This window comes from Eurosta solidaginis, chromosome 2 (assembly GCF_040869045.1).
Source record: "Eurosta solidaginis isolate ZX-2024a chromosome 2, ASM4086904v1, whole genome shotgun sequence".
Classification (NCBI taxonomy): Eukaryota; Metazoa; Arthropoda; class Insecta; order Diptera; family Tephritidae; genus Eurosta; species Eurosta solidaginis.
Genome location: NC_090320.1, coordinates 209,284,594 through 209,305,239, shown reverse-complemented (window position 1 = coordinate 209,305,239; position 20,646 = coordinate 209,284,594). Strand labels below are relative to the sequence as shown.

The 20,646-nt window shown below is 41.3% G+C and overlaps 1 protein-coding gene and 1 pseudogene across 2 annotated transcripts in view; one reads left to right on the top strand and one right to left on the bottom strand.

The window, feature by feature from the left end:
* beat-IIIa (beaten path IIIa) overlaps positions 1–20,646 on the top strand; it is a 267,160-nt gene that overhangs the window by 210,202 nt on the left and 36,312 nt on the right. The gene's annotated exons all lie outside the window — the stretch shown is intronic.
* LOC137240102 (soluble calcium-activated nucleotidase 1-like) lies at positions 8,111–9,027 on the bottom strand (annotated as a pseudogene).

Sequence of the window (20,646 nt, the reverse complement as noted above, 5' to 3'; positions counted from 1 at the left end):
ACGCATTCTAGAATCAACCCTGATCCACCTTTATGGCTATATCCCTAAATGGCGTCCACCTATAGAACTATGGCCCACTCCATCATAAAATACTCTTTGATGCCTTTCATTTGATACACATGTCATACAAACACATTCCAGGGTTTCCCTCGGTTCATTTTCATACATGGTTATTTTCCCTTATGTTGTCACCATAGCTCTCAACTGAGTATGTAATGTTCGGTTACACCCGAACTTAACCTTCCTTACTTGTTGTTGTTGCGATTATATCCTAAGAGCATAGTGATGCCAATATTCGTCACAATACTATTATTTTATTCCTTTGAGAGTATAACAACTTCGCAATATTAAGTGTATAAATAGGCTATTTCTGACCACAAATTTGCTTTAGTGCAAAGTAAATTGAAACTCCACTATTTCGGTTCAACGTTTCGCTAACCACCTTAGCTTCTTCAGGAGCGAAACTGAAGTTACATATTTTAGTTGGTAATTTTTAACAAAAACAACAACAATGAAAACATGAAAATAAAATTTAAAATTAAGTACAACGATGAAAATTTGTTGGATACAATTATTAACACTTACATATTTAAACATGTGTAGTACTAGCTACATCAAGACGTCAAAATAATACGATTTTTTTACTACAAATTGTATACATTGTGCAATTTATCGTAAGAAATTGAAATAAAATAAATAAATAATTATGGTACTTAAGGTTGGCAGTACACTTGTCAAAAAACAACTTGGATTCGTCTAGATTCGTTTGTTAGTACGTATGCATATGTACAAAAAAGAGAAAATCTAAAACATGGATTATAAGCATAATAGGTATGCAGCGGAGATGTCAGCTGTGTCTTCTTTTCTGTTGACAGTCGTGTTTCTCATTTGCTTTACTCGTAGGCTTTCTGTTGTGAATCGCACTTTATCCCTCATATCTTTATTCAATATTTTCACATTGGACAGATCTGCTGAATGCCCGCTTTCGGTAGTGTGCTGAGAGAGAGCTGTATTGTTTTTCTTTCTGTTAATGTCCAACTCATGCTCTTTGAGCCGAACACCTAGGGTACGTTTACCTATATATTGTCACAGATATTAGCATCACTAAGCTATACCATCACTAAGGCCATGCTAAGCAGTGTTTACGTCAATAATCAAATCATGTATACACATATATAAGGCAGCCGAGATATGTCACACACAGATGCATTTACTTATACGCCTATGTGTGTGCGAGAGACTGTAAACTACAAACTCACATATATCTGAGAGACGCTGAAAAGTAGAAAATTGTAAACAAGTAGAAACTATATGAGAACTATAAACACTCGAAATAGTGGGTAAGTTCTGGAAATAGAAGAGCCTAGATGTATGCAGCGTAAACTATAAAAGCGGCACAAGCGAGTAAAAAGTAATTCAGTTTGAGTTGAGCTATCAATCAGTTTGATTAAGCACGCGATCTGGCGGCCAATAGTAGAGTTTCATTTGAGTTATCAGTCAATTTGGTTATTAAGCCAGCGAGTAGCAAAGTATAAGTGTTATTGTGAAGTACTTTAATAAAGGCAATTTTTCCATTATTCAATATTGGAGTTATTTATTCAACAGTTTAGCGATACGAACCTAGCAGAAGGGCAAATAAGAGGAATTTGCAGCAAATTCGTTACAATATATTTGGTTACATTTTTCTTTATCATTCCCTTTACATGCTATTTGGGAAACCATATTGTTTTGTTGTAAACGTGGGATAGGGCTTTTTTTGTGAACATGCTTTGTAGTGTGCGATTCGATTTGTAAGCCAAGAATGTGTTGTTGTTGTGTGTTATTTCAGAGCCGAATTTCTCTCTTAGTTTCGGTCTATAAGTTACCCTAAAACACTTTTTGGCTGGTTTGTAGTGTTTGTTGTTGGGATTCTGGTAGTTCTGTTCATTATTTCCGCTACCTTTTGTTGGATTATATTTTGTACTAGGGTGTGCGGGTATTTATTGTTTTTTTAAAATATTCCGGATTTAATTTAGATTAGTGTTCCAAAGCTGATTGTGACTGATACTAAGTAATTTATTTACGATATTCGACGCGGTATTCGCCTTGTATTTGAAGGATTGCGCTGATAAAAAGTTGATAAGGCGTCCCGAAAATGTAGGTTTAGCATACCAATCTAGTACTAATTTTTTGTCCATTCTGTGGATACGTGTATCTAGGAAAGGAATGTTACCGTCCCGCTCGATTTCAATAGTGAATTTTAGTTTGTTATGGTATTCGTTTAGCGCGTTTAATATGGTGTCTAAATCTCTTTTTTTATGATGGCGAAGATGTCATCCGCGTATTTAACCAGCAGTTGTATGCCAATTTTGAACTTTTGTTTCAGCTCCGATATAGTGTCATTTAATACATCGTCCATGACTATGTCGGCTATCGTAGGATAGAGCGGGTTACCCGTGGGATTCCAAACGTTTGAGTATCAAGTTTATCGTTGTAAATGAAATAATTATAGTCTTTTAGACAAGAATCTAATATTTCTTTGAATATTTGCTTTGGTATGTTTGTTACTTTCTCAATTTTATCCCACTTCTTGGTAATTATTTTCGAGGCTAGCAGTGTCGGAATATTAGTAAAAAGCGAGACAACATCAAAGGAAACCAGTAGGTCATCGTCACCTACTTCTATGTCTTTCGGCCTCTCTTTTAGGTCATGCGCATTTTTGATGTTGCACTCCCCAGATACCAATGTCTTGATGATGTATTCAACGTATTTCGACAATTTGTAGCAAGGGACATTTGTAGAGGATACTATGGGACGAAACGATAGATCTGGCTTGTGAATTTTTGGCAATCCTTAGAGTCTGGGGGGGCAATCGCTGATGAGCACGCTAGATGCCTTAACACATGAGCACGTCTAGATGACCTACTGGTTACCTTTGATTTGAAAAATTTCGCAATTTTTTTATCAAAAAAATCCTTGCAAATCAAAAGTCAAATAAAGGGCCGTGATGAGTTTTAAATTTTTCCCAAAAAACGTACTAAATATACTACGATTGAAATAAAATTCCAATACTGGCCAGCGCCATAGCTAACTAACAATGGACAGCAAGTAGCGCTGCAACTGAAAAATCATTTTGCCAGCAGCAAAAAACAGACCAATTAATTCAACACAGTGATGCAGTTTATTCGCTGAGAAATATGTTGTTGTATAAGACGGAGTTGTTGAGAAGAACTTGGAGTGCGATACGCTTAATAAGGCAGTCTATTTAAATGTTAATTAGGCGTTAAAATTATTTTCTATGAATACTTTATGGAGGAAATTGTTGGAATACGACAGACCGTTCAAATAGATCGGTTGGTGGATTTCGTTTTGAGTTTGAAAGCGGAAAATTCAAAGGAGTTAACAATTTACTTACTACTAATGTTTAGTTTAAAATTTAAGTTACGATTGCATTATTATTTTAGATACAATTAATGTTTAATATTTATAATCAAAATAAGCTTAAATCGCTAAAGCAGAAATAGCAGACATTGACTCGGGAAATGCTTAGTAAGATGTAATGCTTTGAAGTGTTGAAAATATTTGGCTGAGTAGTGTAAAAATTAACAGGCGAATCGCTGAAGTTAACACCTCGTGTAATCTTGTAAATTTTTCCTTGACGCTTGCTTAATTAGCGCCTAACCAGTTATACAAATATGGCGATCCAGTCAAATGCGCCAGTTGTTTCTTCGTTGGGTTAACTGGCGTAATTTGGTCACACTATAGGTGTTTAAATTGTTTTTCCATTGGTAGGGGCCTCCCTTTTCCTCTCTTTCCATATGCGGGTTCAGGCCGATGATATTAATGTCATACCTTGCTACTTTTTAGCTATGACACCACTACTCACAGGCAAGCTATTTCTTATCAGGCTCTTCATCTATCGCGCTATATAGCATTGAGGAAAGTTGTATGGTCCGCTTAAAACCTTCCGTAATTCGATTGCCTGTCTTGAGTGCAACTAATTTATGGTGGACTTTTTTGAGTATTAAACATTTGGTTTAGCTGTTAGGTCTGAGTCTTCAAACAGTCATGTTATTTTAGTTTTATATAAAAATAGTATTCAAACATTATCTTTTGTTACGGCGGCAAGACTACAGATAGGGCGCGTCCGTAATAATGGTGGGGAGAGAAGAAAAGAAAATACACAAACGAATTCGTTATAAAAAGTGAACAATAATATTTATTAAAATAAATGGAAATGCAAATGCAACGTTAGTCCACTTAATCACAATAAATGAAATTGGTTAGACAATAAAATGAAAGTAAAGGCAAATGCAAGATAATCCACTTACTCACATTCAATATTTCCGATGACGGAAGTGCAAAAATGAATTTTAGAATTTTAAATAGAATTGAAAGGCTTACCTTTGGTGGCTTGGCTGCTGGCGGTTTCTTAGACGTTCGCAAAAGAAGTGAAAGAGGTAAAAAACCTTTTGTTCGCGGTCACCGCCGAATCCTAGGCTTAACTATTATCCGGCGGGGTAAACGGTTATCGGTATAAACCGATCTGTATAAATGAAAGATGTGAGGTAAAAGGACAACGAAAAGAAAAAGTTAAGTAATACGAGGGTGCACCGCCATATTTAGGCTTGTGGCCTAAACATGCCGGCCCCCTTGCGGCGAGCAACTTCGAAACGATCGTAACGCCCCAACAACCAAATCCCAAAGGGCTCGTGAGAACGATTCTGAACTTAAAATTAACGAATCTCAACTTAAATTTAGGCCATGCTGTAAATGCGTATGGAGAAAAATATTGTGACCAGGATACATAATTCGACCGACGCCAGACGCTTCTCCGTGGGATTCCTGTGAATAAAGAGATGTTAGTCGAAATAGACATGGGTTGATTTTAGTGCACTTTACTTATTGAATGGACATATACCCGATTATTGCTGGTGGGCTCCAGACACTACCAACCCGAATATGGTGGCTTGAGTCAGCAGCCCGCCGACGTTCGACGGTGGTGTGCCGCTAACCATTAGGCTGGCGTAGACGGCGGCACCTAGTGTGAGCCGGACAGGTGTACACCGTTGGAAAGCTGGATCCGCCAGCTTCATAAATTGGAATGGCGTGGCTACCGATGGATCCAGAGTTGCTGTCGGACTAAGCCGTGAATATCGCGACACCACTGTGGCCTGGGTCGTCACTGCTCCCGTTACCCCGTATTTCCCTCGCAGAACAAGCGTGCACTTCACGTGATAGGACGTGCCCGTTCGCTCTAACCCGAGGTCCTTCGCGAGATTCGCATCGATGATTGAATTCGAAGCGCACGGATCGATAAGGGCGCGTACTGCGTGGAGCTTCCCTCCTGCTGCTATCCGGACGACCGCCGTTGGAGCTATGGCTACGAATGCGCGTGTAATGGTCGTTATTAGAGGAGTCTCCCGGAGGCGTCCCGTTCTGAAGCCGGCTGGCGTTGTTGGTTGGCGCGCGAGCGTTGTTGGTTGGCGCGCGAGCGTAGTTACTTGGGCACGAGCATTATACGGGGCCGCCCTGCCAATTGAGCGTCGTGACGAGCGGGAAGGACGCGGTTCCGCGTCGCCACGGCGCCGCCCGGCAGAGCGGTGCGATGGGGGGAAAGGACGTGTCTCCCCGCCATCCCCGCGTTGTAAGTTTGAAGGCCTTTCATGCCGTAGGAGCGGTCGGAAACGTTGTGGTCCTGAACCGCCAGGTGGTGTCGTGGCTAGCATTGAAGTAGGATCTTCCCGTCGTTCGACCTCTTCCTCGGCGACGTCCGCTTTCCACCACAGGGTTTGTTCCGTGACGTGGATGGATAGGGCTCCGTCGGAGCTCTCTTCGCCATCGCTCTCGTGGGACGGTGGTGGAACGTCGTCGAGGTGTGTTGGCGTGTGGTGCTGCTCGTTGCACCGATGACAGCGATCTTCGCTGGGACATGTCTTCCGTTGGTGGAATGGCGATAAGCAATTTGTGCAATATCGCAAATCTATGATTGTCTTTAGTCGATCCATGTTCGTCTTGCCCCGGTAAATCGGGCAGAGCCTTATGCTGTGCGACTTTTGACATAGCCGGCAGGGGGCACTGAATGTGTTGCCGCGTGCCTCCGTCTTGGCGCGTTTGTGGGACAATCCAGTCATTCTGGAATATCAAATTGTTAGTAGAACATTCGTAGATGCCCTTAGATTGGGTGGTTTATGAGCCGGTACTAGGAGCTTAAGTGGCTGAGATCGGGGTTGGCGTACTCGGGATAAAGGGTTTTCTGGAACGAATAATCTTCTTAAGTTATTCTGTCGATGTAATGATGGGTTTGTAGTGGTTGAAACCACTGTTATATTTAATATAATTTTATTGAGATACGCCTAAAGGTATCTTTAGTTTTGGTAAATATCCTCATCATAATGAAATTCTGATATTGAAAGCAGTCATTTTTTTGGTGTTTGCCTAATACAGGCAATATGCGGTAATATACGCTACATTTGTGTAGCAGATGGTATCACGAGTTACCCGTGTATTTTCACGGCTCCTTGTAGTTGCCCTACAAAAATTTGGTCACAAACTTACCCACGCCGATACCAATGTGGCTATGAATATAACCTATGAATAACTCTAAAATGACTAGTCAAATGACGTCGTGCATATAAAGGTGCGACAGATGTAAAGAGGCCTTTACTCGCTGTCTGGGAACACTCTTTGTGTTGATTTGGGCCATGTTGTGTGAGAATCACACCCTGGCAGGAATAGCCTACACTAACGAGTGTGGCAATTTGTAGAGATGTCAGCTGTTCACTCTTCCAATCGTTGGAATGAGACCGCTGTGCGGTGCTGCCCATTGCAATGTAATGATACATAATGGTCATGTCATGAAAGTATTTAGGGACAGCTTGCGTCTGAGTCCTGACGCGATATTAAATTTATAGTCTGTTCTAAAAAGTTTAATTTCTCCCTTGTTTGTAACATCGAAAGCATAGATGACACTACTTTATTCCTGCTGGGATTTCAAGCAAAAAAAGGACCGACGAAAGTCTGTCGAAACTTCAATACACAAAAAAAGACATTTCTGTCATGAAAGCGAGACCCCCATTGAGTGTGCCATGTTTTGTTTATGTTTTACATTTTAATTTTGCACTATCCTTTTCGACAATGAAAACAATGCAAATAAACCGCGAAAATTATTTCGGTCTCGAGTGGTTCACCCTTTTGTTTTCACAAGAAATGTGGCTTTAATTGTGTTTCTGTGCACCAAATTGTCAAACTAAAAACAAAAACTTCGTTTGTCGGGAAAAAGTAAAGTCGTTCGGGTACTAACACTCGAGTTTGTTGGATCCCGCGGATCCGACTTGTGATCCCATGGGGTCGCGCAGAATGTGTTTACGACTTAAGAAACAAAAGGCAATGTCAGACGAGTGGCAACCTTGCTTCGTTCAGTCAGAATGGTATCCATTCATGAAAATGTGAATACATACCGATTGTGACTGAATAACCTTCATCAAAGTATGTACCTCACTGAAGAAAAAAAAACGTGTTCTGGGTAAAATATGCCCTTTTTCTTTAAGAATTGGGGTGTTAAAGTGTGTAAATGCTGATTTCATGCAACTTAAGATAAATGCATACTATGTGGATGAATTAATGGGAACTGGACCTGCATACAAAAACTTGCATTATTTACTTAACCTGGCACAGTAAAACATTGAGCCTATGGCTAAGGAAAACTACTATAACGATGAGTTGGTAATTGCACATACGGATGATATGATAGACGCACCTACTAGCATGGTATTATTCATTTTCAATGATAAAGCTAATTTTTTTTATTAAACTAGATTTTTATACATTATATTAAACAAAAATCTTGTGAACAAACTGACACAAGAACAAAACAGCAAAACCTGTTTTTTAGTGCTAATTTTCGTAGGGCAAATGGGTATCTGCGTCGTATATGCTTGTGCATGCAGCTGTAGGCCTTAACAATTTTTGCTGAACCGGATTACCTATATAAAGGCTTAAAAGAATTGTTTACAGATGGCTAGCTGTCTGTTTTTGCTATATGATATTTAAAACTTTGCGTACGTAAAGTATATGATTTTCCGTTTTTAAACGTTATTGTATCTTAATTACTCCTCATCAGCGCTTTTAACTATATAAATTCAAAGCCTTCACATTTTGAAACTGTATCAATACGTTGCTCTGGTAATATTGTGTGTCCCTCAATATCGAAAGCGTTTATGAATGTTGTAGTTTTACCCTCTACTTCCTCACTTTTTATAGCAACTATTATTTTGTCATCAGTATTGGGTATGAATTTTGAAACTTGAATATCCATGTGTGGGCGCTGTATTCGTGGCGTCTAAAGGAACTGTTGTAATTTTTGTAAAACGTTCATCTGCCGTGATTAGTAAGTTACAACCCAGATGTTCATCGCGCGTTTCGTTGTACTTTTCACGCGAGCAGCGTCTTGGTAAAGTACCATTTCCTTTGATGTGCTGACCAAAATACCACCTGTGTGATCATCGATGATACGTAGTTTTCCATTGAATGTTACGAGTTCTGATAACTCCATACCACGTCCTTTGAGCAAAAATGCAGATTCTAATTTAACAGGATCGCCACCATTCCCTTTGACAGTGATTTCTGGTTTTGACTTGCGATATGTCAAATATCCCTTCTTTAAATAGCTGCGCCATACTGTGCTACCATCTTTCCCTACAACTTTTGAGCTTGTACCCAAATCAGCTACTATACCCATACGATATATCAACTCACTGGAGTGTACCTCTATGGGTGGGTAAGTGGATATTTCTTATCGTAAGCTAAGTAATCAGGATTTCTGGTTATACTGACAGCAGCGGTACTACGTGTTGAACTGCTAGAACTTTTACGCCATGCTATATCTGAGGAAGATTGTGAACCTGTGCGCACATAAGCAAATAGAAAGCATAACAGAATAACACAGCACGCGAGCAGCCCGAAATGATAATTGAAACGTAATGTTCGATTTCCTATTCGATAAGTTGGTGGCGTACGTAACGCTGAACGCCAATCGCGTGTATACATCACCGACTGTGTATGCGACAGATTCTAAGTCGTGTGGTGGTGTGATGTGCGTGGAGTGCTTGAGCTATCGACTTGGCGGTATGCGTAATTACTAGCGTGGATTGGTGTGGCGGTGCTGCTGCTGCTGGTTCGCCCTGAGTTCGAGTATAAGCTATCTTATATCCATCCAAGCTCACTGCTACGATGCACTTGTTTTAAAAAATCGTTTAAAAAAATCGTTTTTTGTTTTATCCTGCGAACTGAATATACATTGCACCATGATTGGCATTGAAATTATAGGTTTTTGCAATTGGAAGGAACAGAAAAAATCACAGCATTTGATGCCCTTCCCCACAATAATGGGTTTTTTTTTTTTTTTTTTATAAGGTTTGTTGACGTAATGTGGGAATATACAATTTGATTGAAAACACACGATATGTTGTATTGTTTTAAAAAAACCGACAATGTAAACGCAAAGGCAACCGGTGCTTTGTACCTATTTGTGCTGACCCTTTGAACCCCCTTACTTTGTTTGGTGGTTATATCGCGATATAATAAATATCCTGATTAGGTTAACCCATGTAAGGAATGATGTTTTATAATTCTTTCAGGATTTTAGGTGATATGAGGAATTTTGAGTATCTCGCGATTGGTGTACACACAATGGCACATGCCTTCCCGATGTAACACAGAAGAAAAACTCTGGTTTGGGGCAGTGCCTCGAATGATCACTAGTACCTTGCTTCGACAATGTAGTCCTTGTTGCTTCGACGATGGAACCGAATGTCTTCACAATGCCCATCGCTATATGGTTGCATAGTCAAATATCTAGGTCACCATATATGTTTGGGTTTACCTACAAATTGGCTGAATGCCATTTTTATACAAGCTATAGTTCTTCTCGGTCTAACGTAAGCGCGTTAAGATTGAGGTGTATTAGTAGTACAGGCTGGGCCATTTAGCTCGCCCCAGTTTTCGGAATCTGCGAGCTTGGTTGCTGGGGATCAAGCATCGGTGGTACGATGGCTCCTGTTGCTTTTAAATAAGGGGGGGGGGGGGGGGGGGGGGGAGGGTGTAATTCTGATAATTGCTGATTCAATGGTATGTCGCCTATAGTAGATCTGCGTTAGGATTGTTGGCTTCTTTCGGGGTGAACGAGAGCTGGGTTCGGCGGGTTGTAGGCCTCGTTCGGGGTAAAACGAGGGCGGGGTTAAGGGGGTTTGTTATAACGGGTGTGAGCTACAAGTCTCCCTCACCCTCACTGGAGGGTGGTAGCAGGACCAATTTCGTGATTGGTCTGGTGGTTTGTCCCCTTGCCGTATCCAGTTCGACGACTCGAACTCGGTTATCGGGGCCATAGTGAAGATTGGCTATCCGACCTAGTCTCCATTCATTGGGGGGCAGATTATCCTCCTTAATGACGACGTGGTCTCCCTGTTTAAGGTTTGATTGTGGATGCTTCCACTTAACGCGCTTCTGCAATTCGGTGAGATACTCCGTTTTCCACCGTTTGCAGAAGGTTTGATACAGCGCCTTAAGTTTTTCCCATCGATTGACGAGTGATGCGCGATTCTCGCTGACGTCGATCTCCGGTGGAGCTAACAGGTGCCCTCCCACGAGGAAATGGCCTGGAGTAAGTGGCTCCAAGTTGGACGGCTCGTTGGAGGAGGGGCTTAACGGTCGAGAATTGAGACAGGACTCGATTCGACAAAGTAGTGTGCTGAACTCTTCAAGGGTAAATTTGTGATCCAAAGCGATCTTCTTGAAGTGGTTCTTGAAGCTCTTGACCCCTGCCTCCCATAGTCCGCCCATGTGAGGAGCTCCTGGTGGTATGAAATGCCATGTCAGGTTTTGGTGACTGTACTTAGATAAAGTTTGGTTGCGAGCGTCCGCCAGGAAAGCTTTGAGTTCTGAGCGGAGAGCTCTGGAGGCTCCGAAAAAGTTGGTTCCGTTGTCGGAGTAGATTTTCTTTGGACATCCTCGCCGAGCGACAAACCTATCGAAAGCTGCCAGGAATGCGGCAGTATTGAGGTCACTAGTGGCTTCCAAGTGAACCGCTTTGGTTGGAAAGCAAACAAAGAGGCAGACGTAACCCTTTGACATGCGGCATCCTCTTCCGCTATAAGATTTGATGTCAAATGGTCCGGCAAAATCTACCCCCGCATTGGTGAAAGACCGGGAGAAGGTGGTTCGTTCTGAGGGTAGATCTCCCATAAGTTGGGTTTGGGTCCGCTTGCGGAATATTGTGCACGTTTTGCAATTGTGTATGACCGATCGGATCATATTTTTGACCCTAGGGATCCAATATTGTGTGCGTAGGCGACGAAACATAAGTTGGTTCTCCCCATGCAGGGTGTCTTTATGGATGAACTGGACAAGAAGTCGTGTGAGCCGGCAGTCATACGGCAGAATAATCGGGTGCCGTTCACTGTAGGGAAGATCCTTGGCCCCTGAAAGACGACCGCACACCCGTTATAACAAACCCCCTTAACCCCGCCCTCGTTTTACCCCGAACGAGGCCTACAACCCGCCGAACCCAGCTCTCGTTCACCCCGAACAGGTAAAGGAATCATGTGTGATTACGTTAGGTTCGCTCACAGAGCCCTTAGTGAGCATCGATACAGTGGTCCTAGTCCTGCCCCAATTAACAGGGGACCTTCCGACTTGCCAAGTTAGCGCAACGACTCGACAAGCGTTTCCTGATCTGATTCTGGCGGATAAGAGGTTCTTCATTAATGAACCAGTCGACCTCATACTTGGAGGCGACATTTATCCCCAGATAATACTGAACGGTATAAGGAAGAACGTTCTAAATACGCTTCTCGCCCAAGAAACCGTCTTCGGTTGGATTCTAACTGGTCGTGCAGAAGTACCTCACCCAACTAATACACGGGTATCTTTTTTTAATGAAATCAGCCTAGACAAGCAACTAACCGCTTTCTGGGAACTTGAAAACGTACCTAAGAAAAGGGCACTTAAGGAAGATAATGCCTATTGCGAGGAACTTTTCAGACTTACAACAGAAAGAAATTCCGATGGCAAATATACTGTCGCCCTTCCTTTTAAACAGGATTTTCCCTACAACATCTCCTTAGGACCTTCCCTTAACGGCGTCTGTTCCCAATTCTACCGGAATGAGACGCGCCTAGCCAAGACACCGGCCCTACAGACAGAGTACAATAGGGTACTAGCGGAATATGAGACATTGGGACATATGTCAAAAGTTCCAAAAATCATACCACCCCACGTGACCGATTGCTACTTCTTACCCCATCATGCGGTTATAAAAGAGGAAAGCACCACGACCAAAGTTCGTGTGGTGTTCAACGCTTCGTGTCCCACAGCCAATGGCACAAGCCTAAACGACGTACTTTATACAGGACCAGTGCTTCAGGCCGACTTAACGATTCTACTCCTTCGATGGAGATTCTTTAAATATGTTTTTAATAGCGACATCGAAAAGATGTACCGGCAGATATGGGTAAAGCCAAACCAAACACAATTCCAGAGAATAGTTTTTCGCAACAATCCTAGTGACCCTATCAGCGTCTACGAATTAAAGACAGTCACCTTTGGAGTCAATTGTGCTCCTTATCTGGCGATAAGGACACTGCACCAACTAGCAGACGACGTTGAAACTTCATTACCCATTGCCGCAGATATCTTACGGACAGGTATGTACGTCGATGACGTTCTAGCCGGGGGACATAGCATCGAATCCACACTCAAAGCTCGCGATGAAATCACAGATGCATTACAGTCCGCTGGTTTTTCCCTCCGCAAATGGACGTCAAATTGCTCAAGAATGCTTAAAGGAATACCCAAACCTCATCTGCTCAACGAAGACTTTTTGGAATTCGAGGACACGAGTACGGTCAAGACCCTAGGTATTCGATGGAACGCGCATGCGGATTATTTTTACTTCACGGCAAAACCAGTTGAAAATCGGGATATGTTAACGAAAAGGACAATACTTTCTGCAATCGCTAAATTTTCGATCCCCTAGGTTGGCTCGCCCCAGTCGTCATTGTTGCAAAAATCATTATGCAAGACATTTGGCTAGAGGGGACTGACTGGGACGAACCAGTGTCGGCAGGAACCCTAGACCGATGGCATAATTTTATGCAGGAATAACCCCTCCATTAACGGAATTCGTATCCCACGTTGGGTGTATTTTACGCCAACCAACGACGTTGAAATACACGGTCGCTGGTTCATATCCGGCTCGAAGGACCAAAATGTTACGGCGGCAAGACCACAGATAGGGCGCGCTCGTAATAATGGTGGGGAGAGAAGAAAAGAAAATACACAAACGAATTCGTTATAAAAAGTGAACAATAATATTTATTAAAATAAATGGAAATGCAAATGCAGCGTTAGTCCACTTAATCACAATAAATGAAATTGGTTAGATAATAAAATGAAAGTAAAGGCAAATGCAAGATAATCCACTTACTCACATTCAATATTTCCGATGACGGAAGTGCAAAAATGAATTTTAGAATTTTAAATAGAATTGAAAGGCTTACCTTTGGTGGCTTGGCTGCTGGCGGTTTCTTAGACGTTCGCAAAAGAAGTGAAAGAGGTAAAAAACCTTTTGTTCGCGGTCACCGCCGAATCCTAGGCTTAACTATTATCCGGCGGGGTAAACGGTTATCGGTATAAACCGATATGTATAAATGAAAGATGTGAGGTAAAAGGACAACGAAAAGAAAAAGTTAAGTAATACGAGGGTGTACCGCCATATTTAGGCTTGTGGCCTAAACATCTTTTTTAAAAGCTATAGGAGGTGAGATAAATGGTTTTTGGCGCGAGCACCAGAGTAAGGTAGTTATCGATGCATTCAGTATAGGTCTTTAGTCGTACAGAGGCGTACTAGTGGAGAACCTGAACATCTTTGTCGGCAATTTAAAAAAATATACAAAGAACAAGCTGCTACGATGCTCGCCTTCACAGTCATCATCACCATTATTTGGCGAAATTACTTCCGCACCAACACCGAAACTGTACCTTGTTTGGGCAAATTACAGTCCTTGTCAGTTGATAAAGATAAGAAGGGTTAAAGACAAAAAAAGAAGAGATGAAAAAAGGCTGGGGGAAAATTGCAATGGAGTTTGGGGATAAAGAAAAGAAAAGGGAGAAAAGATTTGAAATTAATTTCACATCTTGCCGTGTCTTAATATTTTAAGTAAAAATCCGCAAATCGTACTCTGTAAAATATTTGCCGTAGCCGCTTTCATAAAAGAGAGTTCCAAGCCAAGGCCGTGAGGTTGACAGAATATTATTAATATAGAATACTCTTTTCGCGCAAAGTGTTTGTGTAAGTAACAAAACTCCATTGTTTAGTAATGTAGTAATGCTGTTTTAAGAATGATCACAAGTTTCACATCCCTTATAGCGATGGCGGCGATCTTCAAAGAGAGAGGACTTGTCAGAATCGTTTGCTTTATTTGACAAAATATGAATACGTGTTAGATGTATCTATTCTACATATTTTAACGAACTCTGTGGATTTCTGATAATTATGCACCTTCTGCTAACGTTCGAATCGCTGAACTGTCGAATAAATAACTCCAATATTCAGTATTGCAAAATGGTCTTTATTTAGACTTCTTTGGGAGTAGTACAATTATACTTAAATATCACATACTTCACAAAGGCGTGTTTTAATCACACTGATTGACTATTCCTCAGTTTGCGCTGATTTTATTCTCTCGGTTATCTCGCCAATTCTCCTAAGGTCTAGTCGTTTGTCGAATATTTGTTGCAGAACAGCTGCACATCATGCTTGGTTGCTAGCTATATATGTACATGTGTATTTGTAGTTTGTTTTTAGCGCCAAAATACAACGGTCCGTACCAAATCCTGAGATACATGTCACCAGTTATCGTCCAGCTAAGAAAAGGCACGGAGGAAAGGAGAAAACAGCGAACATCACTGAATTAAAATTATATCATGCAGCCGAAACCGCAGGATCATAAATAAACCTACGAAAAAAAATAGTAATTATCCAACACAAATCAATTTTTTTTAACATACACGAAGGGACAACACCCAATACCATTTTTCAGTATATCACTAATCATCGAACTGACAACACCAATTATCAGTAAACCAAAGCCCACGCGCACCAGTACGTCTCCAAAAACAGTACCCACCTATATCGTAGGAAAGATAATGGTGGAGGGGGCTAGCACGAGAGCATGGGACAACGATAAACGCAAACGCAAATCTAGGAATGATTTCCAAAAAAACAACCAACAAAGATGGGAATCTACAAAATCTATACAAATTAATATGCCGGGATATAACGCAAATACGAGAGAAACGAGGGAGTCTTCGACCTCCGAAGTGGGAGGGGAGTGTGAGGAGCAAATATTGATATCAAATTAGGCCCACACAATATTCACAGCAACATAAAGCTGAGCGAAACCGGCCACACACACAACATTATAACCACAACATATGGCTGAGCGAAGTCAGCAACATACAACATTATCACCGCTATGTGAGGCTGAACTAAGCCAGCAACACGATCACACAATAAACACGGTATGCCTACAGCAAGTCAAACACATGAATACAACACGCAATAGACTAGACCATACCAACTTCAACCGCAACATCAAACAAGAATATACCCGAACCATGCGCCGACAACAACTACAGCTTCTACCGACACACGACCGATCGTAACAACATGGTCGCAACACGTCGGCGAGCAAACCCAAATCATCAACACATTTATTACGAGTATGCAATTCTATAATAGCAAGTACCACAGCAAGAAAGAGTCAGTCAGCACGGAGCCATGGTGGTGAACAGTTGTAAGCTGAACAGTAATAGCTCGTAATTAGGGTTTTACCAGTGCGAGACATCATTAATCAGGTTAGACGCGAACTGAGCCAAGTCAAACTTTAGGTTGCGCACCGCCGCCACCACCAAACGTGAGTCGCTAAATAAAACCGCGAGTGGACTCAGCAGTAGTAAAAGTAACGCCGACGTCGACACAGTCAGCCAACCGCTCCAGTAGCAGGGCCCTCGACGAGGACACAAGCAACTGGGCCAATTACAGAATCATCGACGCCGACGCAGCCCACCGCGCCAACAAACGGTATAGCCCGGCGCTGTGATCACTGTTCGGATCTACGGACGGAAGGTGATAGCTCGTAGTTAGGGATTTACCAGTGCGAGACATCACCACCCGACGTAGACGCAGGCTGAGCTGTACGAGAGTGTGCGGGCTTTCTCCCTCTCACTTATCGCTTAAGGCTACGCTCCGCCGACTCACAACAGTCGACCGCGGGGTGACCCGTAAGGCGCCACAACGCCACCCCGTCAACAAACGATATAGCCCGGCGCCGTCATTACTGGTCGGATCTACAGACGGAAGGTGATAGCTCGTAGTTAGGGGTGTCCACCAGTGCGAGACATCACCACCCGACGTAGGCGCAGACTGAGGCGTACGTGGGAATTCGGGTTTCTTCCACTCATTGAACGCATAAGGCTCCACTCCGCCGATTCATCTTAGTCGACCGTGAGGCAACCCGTAGGTAAGGCGCTGCAGAACGGCGACACCAGCATCAGCGCGTCGTCAACAAGCGCTCCAGTGGCCGCATGTTTATCAACGAGCGTCCTCAGTGACTGCATGTCCTCTCATATGATCATTATCTTAAATACTAACCGCGACGCCAGTATCAGCGCGTCGCCAACAGGAGCCCCAGTGGCCGCGTACTCATTATCATCGTGTATCCTCAGCGTCGAAATATTAATCGCGATAGCCAATGTAACACCAGAGGTAACAGCAACAGAGAGCCATCAAGGAGCGTCCTCCATGACTGCATCGAGTGTCCTCAGTGACTGAATACCTTTTTACTTCAAGTGTCCTCAGTGGCTATCTACTAAACCGCTACGCCAGCAAAAACGCGTCGTCAGCAAGCGCCCCGGTGGCCGCATATTTATCAACGAGCTTCCTCAGTGACTACATACCTTTTATTTCAAGCGTCTTCAGTGACTATCTACTAAATCGCGACAGCCAGTGTAACACCAGCGCCAACAGCAACAGAGCGCCATCAACGAGTGTCCTCCGTGACTGCACCCCCTTTTGTTTCCAGTGTCCTCAGTGACGGCATACTCACTATCGTCATTATCATACTCACTAATCGCGACAGCCGACGCAGCGACGAACGCCAGCGTCCCATAACCACGCGCTAGCGGGACCGGGTGGACGGTTAGCCGGTACAAAAGCATAGTAAGAACAATGTAAATAAGCACGCCAGCACGCACGCCAACGGGACTTGGGTGGACCGTTACCCACCAAGCCACGCCGACACCGAATATCAATAACATTGAATGAAAAATTGAATTTAAATTAGGTTTTAGATATAATTTAGCTGTAAATGAATGAAGTTAAATAAATTACGACTTGGAAAAGGGCCCCACAGTATAAATTTATTGTAAGGAACCCTGGACACGGCGATTATACTCCAGCAATTTATTAAGAAGCATCGGGGCATAGGGAAAGCTTCATTACAACTAATTCAAAAAATTACCCTCCCACTTCCGCCAACGATCAAGCACAAATCGTTCTTGAATTGAGACTGAAAACTGTTAAATCGACCACAATTCGTTCTCGAAGCGTGAGAACGAAAAATCTTAAATCAAGCCTAAGTATTGCTTGAAATGAGCGCAGAAGGTACACACATCAATACCAAACTGGTCATAAAATACCAATGGTGTGCTTGCCAAAACTGTTCTTAAAACAAGCCTATCCGTCACGAGTTAAGAAAGAACGTACTTAAAAGATTTTGTCAACGAATTTTCTTAATTTTGAACGTGTCTCGTTCGTTTAAAAAGATTTTTTCTCTGAGTGTACTTTGGTTATTATATCAGGGAATTGGACGTGAATGCAACAATGATTCGCGTGTCTATTCTAAAAAAATGGAGCATAAAACTAAATCAATCTAGGTTCATGTTTTTTTCACTCAAAGACCCATTGATTATTTGTCATCGTTCCACCGATTTTATAAGACACTGATCCCCTGGTTATTTAATAGAGTTTTCTTTTCTGGCTAAAGTCTTACGCTTTTTGTACGCCGCGCAAGGGTTGTTGTTCTATTCTAAAAAACAGGCAACGCCTTTACGGGGTATTTCGTTCTTTTGTGAAAATTGTTGCCTGCTCGCAACACAAAAGCGTTACACTTTTACTCTGTATAAAATGGCGGTGTGGCAGTGCAACTCTGTGAAACTCTCAATTCGCTCTTAAGTTCCACATATACTCTGTTAATATGAGTGAACATATTGAGTTTAAATGTTCTTTGTATGCACTATAAATGTGGAACATTTTCTGGGGTAGGAGTAACTCCATGGCGCAACGATACAAGGTGGCAGCATGGGACAGCTGATTTTAAGCTTTTTTTATTTGATTTGATACATCAAAATACGGCGCAGTACGATTTTGACATTTGTCCATCGAATTTACAAAAACAAAGTACATGAAATTTTTATTTATGTTTGTAGGTATGTCACCATGCTGCCACCTTGTATCGTTCCGCTATGAGTAACTCTAATAAGGCTTTACCATTTACTTAGGCAACAATTTATTTCAGAAAAGAAATACAATAAAATCGTCTCACTGTTCACCATCGATCCATTGGTGCTTTTGGTATGACGCATCGATTGCCGATACACCGAATACATGGATAATAATTCATGACTCCACTATTTATTCAGCAAGTGTTCGCCAATTCATCATCACATTATTTTAAACTTTATTCACTGCTGCTGGGTACATGTATCTGGCTCAAAACTACCAGCAAATTATATTCACTAATAAATATAATATGACCTGCTGGACTTTGCTTTGGCTGAGCGCTACCTCAGCTTTCGGCTATGATCAATTCACTTATAGCGTTTTCTTTTCTGGCTGAAGTGTTACGCTTTTTGTACGCCGCGCAAGGGTTGTTGTTCTATTCTAAAGAACAGGCAACGCCTTTACGGGGTATTTCGTTCTTTTGTGAAAATTGTTGCCTGCTCGCAACGCAAAAGCGTTACACTTTTACTCTGTATAAAATGGCGGTGTGGCAATGTAACTCTGTGAAACTCTCAATTCGCTCTTAAGTTCCACATATACTCTGTTAGTATGAGTTAATATGATAAGTTGGAATGTTCTTTGTATGCACTATTAATGTTGAACATTTTCTGAGGTAGGAGTAACTCTATAAAGGCTTTTCCCTTTACTTAGGCAACAATTTATTTCAGAAAAGAAAACGCTATTAATTAGTGAGTGTACACAAATTTTCCAAACTAGTTTTTTTACACAAAGTCTGCCAGCCTCGATAGATTCCGCTTGAAAAACTTGTAATAACTCTGGGAACTTAACTCTACAATCAGATATGTTTATATAGGAAATCAGCTTAAAATAAGCATGTTTCGATTGAAAACGAAATAAATGTTCAGTAAACGAGAGATTATCACATATCTATCACGTCGATTTCTATGCTTACTGATAAGCTTGCCATATATAATTGGATAGTTCTAAAGTACGAAAAGCTCATTCCTCTTGTGTTGCTTTATATGTTTTTACATTCTACTGAACGTATTAAACTAATTTTCCCCCTCAATCAAACAATGCCTGCAATTTTCAGATGATTTGTGAAGAGAGTGTTTTAGCCGAAAAGTGTTATTAAAATTTTTGACATTTTTCTAAATTTATGCATAACATAACTTTAAGAGGATTATAACTCATATTCAATAATATTCATTCGTCCATAATTTTACTTGCTTTTTCCTTTTCCATTGTGTGCCTCATATGCATTTATGTGCGTAAGTGAACTGCATTATTTGACCTCATAAATTTCAGAATATTAACAAATATAAGTACATATAAAAATTTCGTTTATCATTTATTTAATAACAATCCTGAATTCATTAATTCGTTATCTCATCTTATCAACCAATATAGTTTTATATGGCCGGTTTCCGCATATTAGTTTTCTTTGATCCGTTGACTCCACGTTCAGTATGAGTCAGGAGGCTCCGAAAGTCGGAATGGGCTAAATACCGAATGTTTCTTTACTCCAAAGCACCGCTATGAAAAACTAGTAATAATAATATCTCAGCAGGAAATCAATATAGCGCAAAAATTGTCATATAAATGATTGTCATATAAATGATTGTTATATAAATGATCAAAACCCAGATTTCATCAAAGATTTTTTACTATTTAATTATGATGAACATTTTCTTAACATTTTTCTTACCCAACCACGCCCTGCTATTTTTATAACTATTTACAGATGTTAAGTAGTATTTTAACGAATCTTAAAAAATGCTTGCCTATTTTGTACCTTCTGGTATCGTTCGAATCGGCATGTAACTTTTTTACTCAGGTTTAACCTTACATGAGGAGTTAAAGTCATATATTTTTGGCGATTGTTTAAGTTAACTTTTGAGTTACAAAATATATTCAGTATAACAATATGTTCTTTATTTAGAACACTACCATGGTAGTAGCAATTCACATTTAAATTACGCGCGTATTTCACTTACAATGTTTTAAATCAACTGATTAACAATTCCTTAGCTTGCGCTGCTTTTATACTCTCAGCTGTCTCGTTTACTTATTTCTTCCAGATTCTC